This window comes from Lepidochelys kempii, chromosome 10 (assembly GCF_965140285.1).
Source record: "Lepidochelys kempii isolate rLepKem1 chromosome 10, rLepKem1.hap1, whole genome shotgun sequence".
In the NCBI taxonomy this organism is placed as follows: Eukaryota; Metazoa; Chordata; order Testudines; family Cheloniidae; genus Lepidochelys; species Lepidochelys kempii.
Window position 1 is genome coordinate 15,844,986 of NC_136389.1, and position 12,208 is coordinate 15,857,193.

At 47.0% G+C, this 12,208-nt stretch overlaps 1 protein-coding gene across 1 annotated transcript in view; it reads left to right on the forward strand.

Annotated features, from left to right (window-relative positions):
* Window positions 1-285: 285 nt before the first annotated feature.
* LOC140917864 (parvalbumin beta) overlaps window positions 286-12,208 on the forward strand; it is a 41,877-nt gene continuing 29,954 nt past the window's right edge. The window contains exon 1 of the mRNA XM_073361393.1: window positions 286-309. The gene's annotated coding sequence lies outside the window, so the exon portion shown is untranslated. The remainder of the gene's footprint in view (window positions 310-12,208) is intronic.

Sequence of the window (12,208 nt, forward strand, 5' to 3'; positions counted from 1 at the left end):
GAGTCTGATACCTTGCATTTACCAGGATCCCTTCCTACATTGTTTCCACTAACCCCTCATCTATAGATCCCCATGCAGATACAAAACTTGTGTCTGCATCTGATCCGTGTTCCGCAAACATGGTCCGTGGATAGAAAGCAGATATCCGCAGATTTGCAGGGCTCTACTTATCTAACTTTTTTGAATGTCAGCAGTGATTGTGCCTCATCACTCTGTCTGCCTCACTGGCTTTCGGTGAGCAAATGTAGTTAGCTATTGTTTAAGTCTGATTTTACTACCACTGCACTGGGAGGTGGATCTAGCCCTAAGGTAGGAGGAATATTACTCCTTGAAAACATGCATCTGTGCACTGCATTAGTCTAGCTAAAGGATCTAATTCACTATTGTCTAAAATGTGAACATGAGGTCTCTCTCAGGAGTAAATGGATTGAGACTGTTTGAAAAGGCTCAGTTGTGGCTCAGAAGCAATGCACTGGGGGAGAAGCAGAGCCACACTATACTGGGCAATTCAGGGAGGGACAGTCTGCTTTTATTGACAGGTTTCAGAGTAACAGCCGTATTAGTCTGTATTCGCAAAAAGAAAAGGAGTACTTGTGGCACCTTCGCGACTAACCAATTTATTTGAGCATAAGCTTTCGTGAGCTACAGCTCACTTCATCGGATGCATACTGTGGAAAGTTTAGAAGATCTTATTATATACACACAAAGCATGAAAAAATACCTCCTCCCACCCCACTCTCCTGCTGGTAATAGATCACTTTAGATAAGCTATTACCAGCAGGAGAGTGGGGTGGGAGGAGGTATTTTTTCATGCTTTGTGTGTATATAATAAGATCTTCTAAACTTTCCACAGTATGCATCCGATGAAGTGAGCTGTAGCTCACGAAAGCTTATGCTCAAATAAATTGGTTAGTCTCGAAGATGCCACAAGTACTCCTTTTCTTTCTGCTTTTATTGTAATGTCAAGTATTGGCATCCCCTTCATGAACAGATATTTCATTTCAACCTCCATAGGGAAAGCCAGCCAATTAAACACCACTGATCTTTCCCTGAACATTTATTTTCTCAATTTGTGCCCATTGCTCTTTGTCCAGCTGTCTGTTGAGAGGGTAAATTTGTATGGTTATCTTCAAAGGACGTGGGAACTGATACAAAGCCTATTGAAATCAATAGAAAGGCTCTCATCAACTTCAATGGGATTTTAAATATGTTGTAACCATGCCCTCTGTGCGGTGTCTCTTGTCTATAGAGCTGGCCAAGTTATAATTTGCTTTACTTACATAATCAAGTCACTTCCCATAGAAGTCAATAGAACTACCTGGATGAGTATTAGATTAACAGGATTAGGCCCTCTGCATCAACTTAGATTGCATTTTATCTCGCAGCATGTGTCTCAAATCTTATTATTTAGTTCTGTCCTCCTGCATTCATGCTAGCACTCTGATCAACAGCACATTTGGAGCCTGGTCCCGCTCCCATTGAAGTCAATGGTTGTTATATAGTAGCATTTTAGTCATGTGCCTTATCTTTATGTAATGCCAGCTAAAAGATCAGATTGTGTTTATACATAAGAACCTCTCCTTATTTTGCATGCATCTAGCTTTAGTTCAGACAGCTCAGAAATGCTTTCCCTTCTTTCCTCCTTAATGCCTTGTCAGAATTTGATTAGTTACATTTTTTTTAATCTTTCACAGGCATGCCTTTAGCAACTCAATTCACTCTCTTCTATTACAGTCTAGTTTTATGGCATTTGCTGTTAGGGGCACATCCTGCCTTCTCTATGACCACAGAGGGCCCTAGACACAGTCTAACCTGTGAGATTCCACTACCAGGTATGGCAGGATTTAAGGAATCCAAATGGTGAGGTCAGCACACCCTTGCAGAGCCCACTTCCATGGTCCGTGTGCTGCATGTACCCAGGCAGTGGGAAGGGTTTGAGAGTGAAGCAAGTTTGCTCCACTGTGCAAATCCACTGCCATTGCTCCCTGTGGAGTGCGCCTGCAGGAGCAGCTGGTGTTACAGCAACTTCCGAGGTGCTCAAGGGGCTCTGGAGTGGCTCTGCTGAAATTCTATAGATGGGGGAGGATTCTTTGCCTTGTAGCTTCTGTGGAACAGCTCTGTGACAAGGCTGGCTACTTGTGTTTGGTCAGGGGAATGGGATTTACAGATTCCTCTTTAGTTCACAGCCATCCTTGCCAGCCTAGTTTATCACCTAGATGAGTTCCTCTACTGTTCTAGCAGAGATTGCCTGATCTGCATCATTCCCTTTAACGATATTAAGAGGATCTTCATTCCAGACAATCTCCAAGCACATGTAGCACACCCCACTGTAGCGGGGTCTTATTGGAAAAACCCGGGAAGTGGGCGGGTGCAAGCCCACCCACTGCTGAAGGCCCCTCCTCCAGCCTAGCGGGAGGGACCACTGTGCCCAGGGACCAACTGGTTACGGGGGACAACTAATGAAAAACAGGGATCGGAGTGAGGGTCAAAGGTTCAAAATGAGGAGAGCGGATGGGGACACCGAGCAGAGAACCCCGCACAGCGCCCACTGCTCCTCAAAGCTGTCGAGGGAGCCAGCGGACGTGTAGCGGGGTTGTATTGGAAAAACCCGAGAAGTGGGCGGGTGCAAGCCCACCCACTGCTGAAGGCCCCTCCTCCAGCCTAGCAGAAGGGACCACTGGACCCAGGGACCAACTGATTACGGGGGACAACTAATGAAAAACAGGAATTGGAGTGAGGGTCAGAGGTTCAAAATGAGGAGACCGGATGGGGACATTGAGCAGAGAACCCCGGACAGCGCCAACTGCTCCTCAAAGCTGTAGAGGGAGCCAGCAGACATGTAGCAGGGTGGTCACCCGCTCCGGCCTTAAAGGACTTAAAATAGCCCAGAAGAGGGCTGTGGCTGGGAGCAGGCAGTTCCCAGGTTGATTGGGGGAAGCACGCTCATCTGTGGCCACACCCCAATCAGGGCTCAGCTGGCTCTTATAAGAGGGCAGTGGGCCAGGAGCAGATAGGATCTCTCTCTGCCTTTAGAGGGAGAAGGGCCTGGCTGCTGGGGAGCATACCTGGGTACCTAAGGTGAAGCAGGGCTGGGGAAGGCCAGAGGAGCTGGGAGGCTCCAGACTGGAAAAGCCCCAGGCTGAAGGCCCGGCAGACAGCCTAAGATAGGTACTGGGGTTGCAGGGGGCAGCCCATGGGAGGCAGAGGCAGCAGGTCAAACCCTCCCTTGCCTGTGATGATTGGCTTATACACTGCAGACCGCCTCAGTGTGCGGGGGCTCAACAGTGACTGGCAGTAGCCAAAGACTGAGGTGTGGTGGGGATAGTGGGTAGGGGTTCCCCTTAGAGGGGGAGACCCAGAGATGGTGGGGGTACTGCCAGGGGGCAGCACCCTGGGGAAAAAAGGGGCACCAGGGTCTGGAAGGGACATGGGCAGGGGCAAGCGGGACACTGGCCTGCAGAGGGTGCTCTGGAGGCTGGAAGAGCTAATTCCCTGAGAGACCAGCAGGAGGTGCTGCAGGGGTGAGTCTGGCCCCATTACACTCACCCATGAAGAAGTGCAATTTAAGTAAGGTGCTGAATGCCCTAATCTCCCACTATGGGGAATGGAAGTTGAGTTACTCAGGATCAGGCCCTAAATCATTAAATGCCATACAGATGCATTTCTAAATCTATCCTACAAGGAATTGCCAGTTAGCCCTGGTCTACACTACGAGTTTAGGTTGAATTTAGCAGCTTTAGATCGATTTAACCCTGCACCCGTCCACACAATGAAGCCATTTTTGTCGACTTAATGGGCTCTTAAGATCAATTTCTGTACTCCTCCCCGATGAGGGGATTAGTGCTGAAATCAACATCACCAGGTCGAATTTGGGTTAGGGTGGACACAATTTGATGGTATTGGCCTCCGGGAGCTATCCCACAGTGCTCCACTGTGATCGTTCTGGACAGCACTCTGAACTTGGATGCACTGGGCAGGTAGACAGGAAAAGCCCGTCAAACTTTTGAATTTCATTTCCTGTTTGTGTGGCAAGCTAATCAGCAGAGGGACCATGCAGTCCCAGAATCGCAAAAGAGCTCCAGCATGGACTGAACAGGAGGTACTGGATCTGATCGCTGTATGGGGAGACAAATCTGTGCTATCAGAACTCCATTCCAAAAGACAAAATGCCAAAATATTTGAAAAAATCTCCAAGGACAGAAGCAATCACAGGTACCCGCAGCAGTGCCACGTGAAGCTTAAGGAGCTTAGGCAAGCCTACCAAAAAACCCAAGAGGCAAACACTCTCTCGAGGTCAGAGCCCCAGACATGCCGCTTCTATGATGAGCTGCATGCAGTTCTAGGGGGTGCTCCTACTTCTGCCCCACCCGTGTATGTGGATTGCTGCAAGGGGTGAGTTTCATGCAACAGGCATGAGGATTTTGGGGATGATGAAGATGGTGCACACCAGGCAAACGGAGAAACCATTCTCTCCAACAGCCAGGATGTTTTCATAACCCTGGATCCAATACCCTCCCAAACCGGGCTCCTGGACCTTGAAGGCGGAGAAGGCAGCTCTGGTGAGTGTACCTTTGTAAATATAATACATGGTTTAAAAGCAAGCATGTTTAATGATTAATTTGCCCTGATGACTTGGGATGCATTCACAGCCAGTACAGCTACTGGAAAAGTCTGTTAGCGTGTCTGGGGATGGGGTGGAAATCCTCCAGAGACATCTCAATGAAGCTGTCCTGGAGGTACTCCCAAAGCCTTTACAAGAGGTTTCTGGGGAGGGCAGCCTTAAAGTGTCCTCCATGGTAGGACACTTTACCACGGCAGGCCAGTAGCACGTAGTCTGGAATCATTGCATAAGAAAGCATGGCAATGTGTGGTCCCGGTGTTTGCTGGCATTCAAGCAACATCCGTTCTTTATCTCTCTGTGTTATCCTCAGGAGAGTGATATCATTCACGGTCACCTGGTTGAAATAGGGGAATTTTATTCAGGGGACATTCAGAGGTGGCCTTTCCTGCTGGACTGTTTGCCTGTGGCTGAAAAGAAATCATCCTCGCTGTTAGCCACGCGGTGGGAGGAGGGGTGAAGCGATCATCCCAGAGAATTGGGGGGGGGTTAGTTGGGTTTGTGCTGCACGTTAACCCAAAAACATCAGCCCCTCCTTTTAAATGGCCAATCTGTCTTTTTCAATTTTAATCTCCTTTTTTCCTCCCGCAGCTGCAAATGTTTCAATGCTGTGACCAGCATCTGTCCCAGAGGCTAGCGCAGATAAGAAGGCGAAAAAAACCGCACTCGTGATGAAATGTTCTCTGAGCTCATGCAGTCCACCCAAACTGAAAGAGCCCAGCAGAATGCGTGGAGGCAGACAATGGCAGAGTCCAGGAAAGCAAAAAATGAAAGTGAGGACAGATGGCTGGAGCAACAGGAGAGGTGGCAGCAGCATGATGAAAGGAGGCAGGATGCAATGCTGAGGCTACTGGAGGATCAAACTGATATGCTCCGGCATATGGTTGAGGTGCAGGAAAGGTACAGATTGCCACTGCAGCCCCTGTGTAATCAACTACCTTCCTCCTCAAGTTCCATAGCCTCTACACCCAGATGCCTCAAAATGGGGGTGGGCTCCAGGCACCCAACCACTCCACTTCAAAGGACTGCCCAAGCAACAGAAGGCTGGCATTCAATAAGTTTTGAAGTGCAGTGTGGCCTTGTCCTTCCCTCCTCCCCTCATCCACCACCCCACCCGGTGCTTGCCTCCTCCCCAACCCCTCCTGGGCTACCATGGCAGTTATCCCCCTATTTGTGTGATAAATTAATAAAGAATTTGTGATTTTGAAACAATGACTTTATTGTCTCTGCAAGCAGTGATTGAAGGGGGGAGGGGAGGGCAGTTGGCTTACAGGGAAGTAGAGTGAACCAACAGGGCGGGTTTTCATCAAGGAGAAAGAAATAGAACTGTCACACTGTAGCCTGGTCAGCCACGAAACTGGTTTTCAAAGCTTCTCTGATGCGCAGCATGCCCTGCTGTGCTCTTCTAATAGCCCTGGTGTCTTGCTGCGCATAATAAGAAGTCAGGCGATTTGCCTCAACTTCCCACCCTGCCATAAACATCTCCCCCTTACTCTCACAGATATTGTGGAGCACAGAGCAAGCAGCAATAACAATGGGAATATTGGTTTTGCTGAGGTCTAACTGAGTGAGAAAACTGCACCAGCGTGCTTTTAAACATCCAAATGCACATTCTACCACCATTCTGTACTTGCTCAGCCTGTAGTTGAACAGCTCCTGACTACTGTCCAGGCTGCCTGTGTACGGCTTCATGAGCCATGGCATTAAGGGGTAGGCTGGGTCCCCAAGGATAACTATAGGCATTTCAACATCCCCAACAGTTATTTTCTGGTCTGGAAAGTAAGTCCCTTGCTGCAGCTGTTCATACAGACCAGAGTTCCTGAAGATGTGAGCATCATGTACCTTTCCCAGCCATCCCACATTGATGTTGGTGAAACGTCCCTTGTGATCCACCGGAGTTTGCAGCATCATTGAAAAGTACCCCTTGCAGTTTATGTACTAGCTGCCTTGGTGGTCCGGTCCCAAGATAGGGATATGCGTTCTGTCTATTGCCCCCCATAATTAGGGAATCTCATGGCAGTAAAGCCATCTACTATGACCTGCACATTTCCCAGAGTCACTACCCTTGATAGCAGCAGCTCAGTGATTGTGTTGGCTACTTGGATCACAGCAGCCCCCACAGTAGATTTGCCCACTCCAAATTGATTCCCAACCGACCGCTAGCTGTCTGGCATTGCAAGCTTCCAGAGGGCTATCACCACTCACTTGTGAACTGTGGGGGCTGCACTCATCTTGGTATTCTTGCACTTCACGACAGGGGAAAGCAAGTCAAAGTTCCATGAAAGTGCCCTTATGCATGCAAAAGTTTTGCAGCCACTGGGAATCATCCCAGACCTGCAACACTATGCAGTCCCACCAGTCTGTGCTTGTTTCACAGGCCCAGAATCAGCGTTCCAAGGCATGAGCCTGCTCCATTGCCACCAGGATGGCCTCATTGCCAGGGACCATGCTTTGAGAGTAGTCTGTGTCCATGTCCTCATCACTCTCGTCACTGCGCTGCAGTCGCCTCCTTGCCTGCTTTTGCAGGTTCTGGTTCTGTATATACTGCAGGATAATGCGTGAGGTGTTTACAATGCTCATAACTGCCACGGTGATCTGAGTGGGCTCCACGCTTGCCATGTTATGGTGTCTGCAGGAGAGCAGAGTGGCAGCGAAAGCGGTCGTTCAATGATGATGGTTTGCAGACCTACTGCACCATCTGCAGCCAGGACACAACAGCTGAGCGGGCTGCTCGCTTGCCATATGATGGCAAGACAAGATCAGCCAAGCAGATTTGCAGTGGAAGCGGCCCTGCGAGACCACCAGGAGAGCAGAATGGCAGCAGAAGCGGGAGCCTATGAGAGACAACATGGAGAAATTCATTATCGAGACAAGAGCAGAGTGGCAGCGGAAGTGGTGGTTCGATGACAACGGTTAGCAGTCCTACTGCACTGTCTGCTGAAAGCAGTATGGCGCCCGCATGGAAAAAAGGCGAGAAACGATTGTCTGCCGTTGCTTTCACGGAGGGAGGGGTGACTGACAACATGTACCCAAAACCACCCACGACAATGTTTTTGCCCATCAGGCACTGGGAGCTTAACCCAGAATTCCAATGGGCGGCAGAGACTGCGGGAACTGTGGGATAGCTACCAACAGTGCAACACTCCACAAGTCAACACTAGCCTCGGTACTGTGGACACAGTCCCTCGACTTAATGCGCTTAGCGGGGACACACACAGTTAATGGTATAAAATCGCTTTCTAAAAATCAAGTTTTATAAATTCGACCTAATTTCGTAGCATAGACAAACCCTTAGTCTGTTCCATTCCCCATCTGTAAATGAAGTTAATGCAAGCAAGTAAGTAAACCCAAGGGTTTGGAAGAGAGTCTCATGTTGTAGGACAAAGCTACCCACTGCATATCTGAGTAGCAACCAGTAATACCACAACAGTTAAAGATCTGTTAGCTTTTCCACTACAAAGTCCATTTTTGATAGGTTTTGTAACTCAGCCATAAAAAAGTTATTCTGAGCCAAAGTTAGGTATCAGAATCTTCACTTGAGAAGGTTAAATGAATCAGCTGCATTTTTTTTAGGTTAGAGCACAGACATTAAAAAAGTTTACAGAATTTTGATGTTTTCAGTGCATGATTTTAGCTAACTTTTGCAATAGGTTAGTCAGTGAGGTCGACAGGCCCACACCTCATCTCCTGGAATAAACTGATTGTGGTGTCCTACATACATTATTGCACTTCTGCATATTGCAATATCACTGCTACATCAAGGATCACATGTCCAAAACAAACAGGAAATCCATTCTGGAATCTTAGCTCTCTCTCAATTACTGCTGTGTTTTTCCTCCATCAGAGCAATTGGTGGGCAAGTGTCCAGTAAAGCAAGATAGACAATCATTTTCTATCCAATGCATGATGTTTTAAAAAAAATTATTTAAAAAACATAATTTCTTAGAAACTGAAGGGGCTAATTTCTTTCCACAGGAAAGGATCCAACTTCACTTTAGTGATCCTTGGTATTTCAGTTTATTTTTAGAGTTCTTCAGAGTCCTTCAGGGTGCAAGGTGCGAGAGGAATATAAGGGATGATGCTTTTAAACTTAAAATAATTTAGAAATCCTTTGAAGATCATGTTGTTGTAAGGTTATGTAGTGGGAAGATAAATTTGATATGGGCCAAAGCCCTGCTCCTATTGAAGTCCATGGCAAAATTACTTTTGGTTTTATTGGACATTTTGCCTGCATAAGAACTGCCATAATTTGTTCTTGAATATCTTCTCTTGGGGTGTGATTTGTTCCAACTCTTTCACTTTCCTGATTGCCAGCATAACTGCTGTGAACATGAATTTCTAGTGGGCATATATGGTGAACAGAACTCTGTAGGATCACAGACTAAAATTCAGGCCCCCAGGTCCCAGCCTCTGGAAAAAAAGCGACTGAACTGGCTGCTGAGTTTTGGTCATGTGTTCTTCTGAGGATTCAAATGGTAAAACAAAAGCAAGGCAGCTTTGCAGGCACCATAGTCTAGTAAATGGAGTTTGGGAGAAGGTGTTAAGAGACCTGAGTTCTAATCCTGTTTCTGACACAAACGTGCTGGCCAGAATAGTATGTTGTTTCACCCCTACTTTAACCACAGCTCCTGCTCAGCCAGCACTTATACTACAGTGATGAGAGCCATATAAGTACTGTGACGGGGCAAGGCCAGATGGCTATAGAAAAGTAGTGGGAGATAGATATATTAGCTCCAGGCTAAACAAATCCCTGGTACCAAAATAAATTAAATGGCAGCTGCTCCAGGTCAGTTAAGACACCTGGGGCCAATTAAGAACTTTCTAGAAGGCAGGGAGAATGCTAAGTTGATTGGAACACCTGAAGCCAATCAGGGACTGGCTGAACCTAGTTAAAAGCCTCCCAGTTAGTCAGGAGCTGTGGGAGGAAGTTGTGCTGTTGGAGAACCTGAGCAGTACCCACCATATCAGGCATAAGGAAGGAGGCCCTGAGGTAAGAGTGAAGTGGAGCTTGAGGAAGTGGGGGCTGCTGTGGGGAAGTAGCCCAGGGAATTGTTTGTGTCATGTTTCTAAAAGGTCAGCTACCAGAGCTGATACTATTAGGGTCCCTGGGCTGGAGCCTGGAGTAGAGGGCAGGCCTGGGCGCCTCCCTTTGCCCTCCCCCGATTAATTGCTGAGACTGGGAGGCAACAGAGACTGTGCAAGGGAGGATAGCTTCTCAACTCCCTTGCTGGCTTATGATGAAAATGGCTCAGTAGATTGTGACTCTTGTCTCTAGAGAGAGAAGGGTTATGTGGAGGGTCACAGTGAGCCTCTGAGGCCAGCAAAATCTGCCAGGAAACATGGGACCCATGGAGTCAAGGACAGAGCTTTGTCACAGTACATAGACAGAAGTCAGTAAAGATCCTGGGTTAATCTAGCTCAATGTCAGCATGTGACTTGTTAGCTTCAGTAAGCTCAGTATCTTATGTCTGCATTAAAGAATGATTCATTTTAAAAGAATGTGGGTATCAAAGTGCATGCAGATCTCCAACTACTCACAAGTAGTACTGGAATATCTGTTTCCTGCTGATACAGATTTCCACCCACTGGGGGTGAAAGTGCCTCTTTCATGCATTGCTTGGTGCTGGATTGTATCCAGTTACTTTACTTACCATTATGCAACTTAACCCAATGCAACCCAACACCATAAGACAAAATTAGAAAGTGCACAAATATATTTATGCAATTCTTCACCATCCATAACAATATTCTTTTCACTCTTCAACCCAAGATGAACCTGAGGACACTAAGTTACTGATGAAGACTAACAATGTTTATTTTTCTGAATTAAACCTAAACTCTTTGTTATTGTTATCCTTACGGACTCAATTACTGACTCAGGAGGGAGTGCTGCAGTTCAAAATGCAGCATGTATTGTGCTGATAACTGGGAAAATCCATGATATATACACACTGGGCCTAAGGTCATTAATCAGTCCTTACTTAGGTGTCACAGAGTTCACTCACTGCTGATGGTGCCTCCTGCTGGCTACCCTGGGGATTAGCTCCAGCCAGGCATTGCACTCTCCCCTGGTGGTGCCTCTCCCATTGTCCTCTCACCCTGTGGACCCCCTCTCACTCAAGGCACTGCAGCCTCCTTTCATGACTCAGCCATCCAGCCAGGTCATCATACATGCTCCCTCATTCCAGGGTATCAAAGTCCTTCTTGACAAAGGGGCTCAGGGCGTCTTCCCGCTCATCAGTGCCACTTGGTCAATGACTAGTAGGGGGACCTGGGCCTGCTCTCTACTCCGGATCCCAGGTCAGGGGCCCTTTCATCAGCAGCCAAGGTTTGACCTACCCCATACCTCATTGCTTTTCCCCTGAGTCTTGCCTACCTTTCTGGCTCTCCCACTTCTCTGGGCTTGCCAAGCCACAAGCCTTCCTCCCAGTGAAATTGAAGACTCCTTCCCTCCAGCCCCTTCTGTCACCAGCTTCCTGGCTTATTTAGGGCCTGTTCCTACCCAGCTGAGCCTGTTCTACTTAATTCCTACTCCCTGTCTCTTTCTCCAGGTGCAGCCTGGGCAGCTAACTGGCCCACTTAGCCATCTTAACCTTCTAGACCTTGTGTGAAGTGAACACCCCATCACATCAGGCAAAAGTCCAATTAGCTTCCAGTGGGATCTCTGCCTACATAAAGAATAAGGACTTCCTTCAGGATTCATCCCAGTATTAATATAGGGCCAAATTCTGCCTTCATTGGGAATTACAGTTGAGTTAAAACAGAAGAATTTGGCCTATACTTAGCAATTACATCGCACTTTCATTTAATATTAACTAACAAATCCTTTCAATAATATCTCTGTAAGTAGTTATCCCGATTTTACAAATGAGGTGCCAGAGCAGAGAGGTTAACTAACTTATGTAGGGCCAGACTGTTATTTGCATTGAACAATACCATACTCCATGAGTCCCATGAAAGTAAATAGGACTACTCTCTGTAGAGTAAGGTTCTGTCCAACCTGCATGAGTATAACACAATCTGGTCTTTAGGTTGTAAGCTCCTTTGGCCATAGACTATCATTTTATTGTGTGTGTTTTCAGCACCTAGCAAAATGGCAGCACTGACTTCCTGACAGGGACCTCATGCAGCTATCACAATACAAATAAATTATAATAATTGCCCAGGGCCACAGAAAGAGTCAGGGTCAGAGCCAAGGTTAGAACTCAGAATCTATTCTGTGTTTAGCACTTGCCTTTCTCATTAGTATAAATAATCTGAATGCTTGTTAACTTTGCTGGATAAAGATACATTGCAAGCTCTCTGTGGGCAAGGACTGTCTCTGTAACTGTCTGTACAGAGCCTAGCATAATGGGGCCCAAAGGCTGATGGGGCCTTTTGGCACAATCACAATACACACTTTCACTAATAACAATAATAAGACAGGTAGTAGGTATTGTGGGTAGTTTTTAGAGCCTAAAAATAATACAGATACCATTTAACCTTTAACTAGAAGCACAGACAGGATGACAGGGGATGAATAACTTGATAAATTGCCCTGTTCATTCCCTCTGAAGCATCTGGCAGTGGCCACTGTTGGAATACAGGATA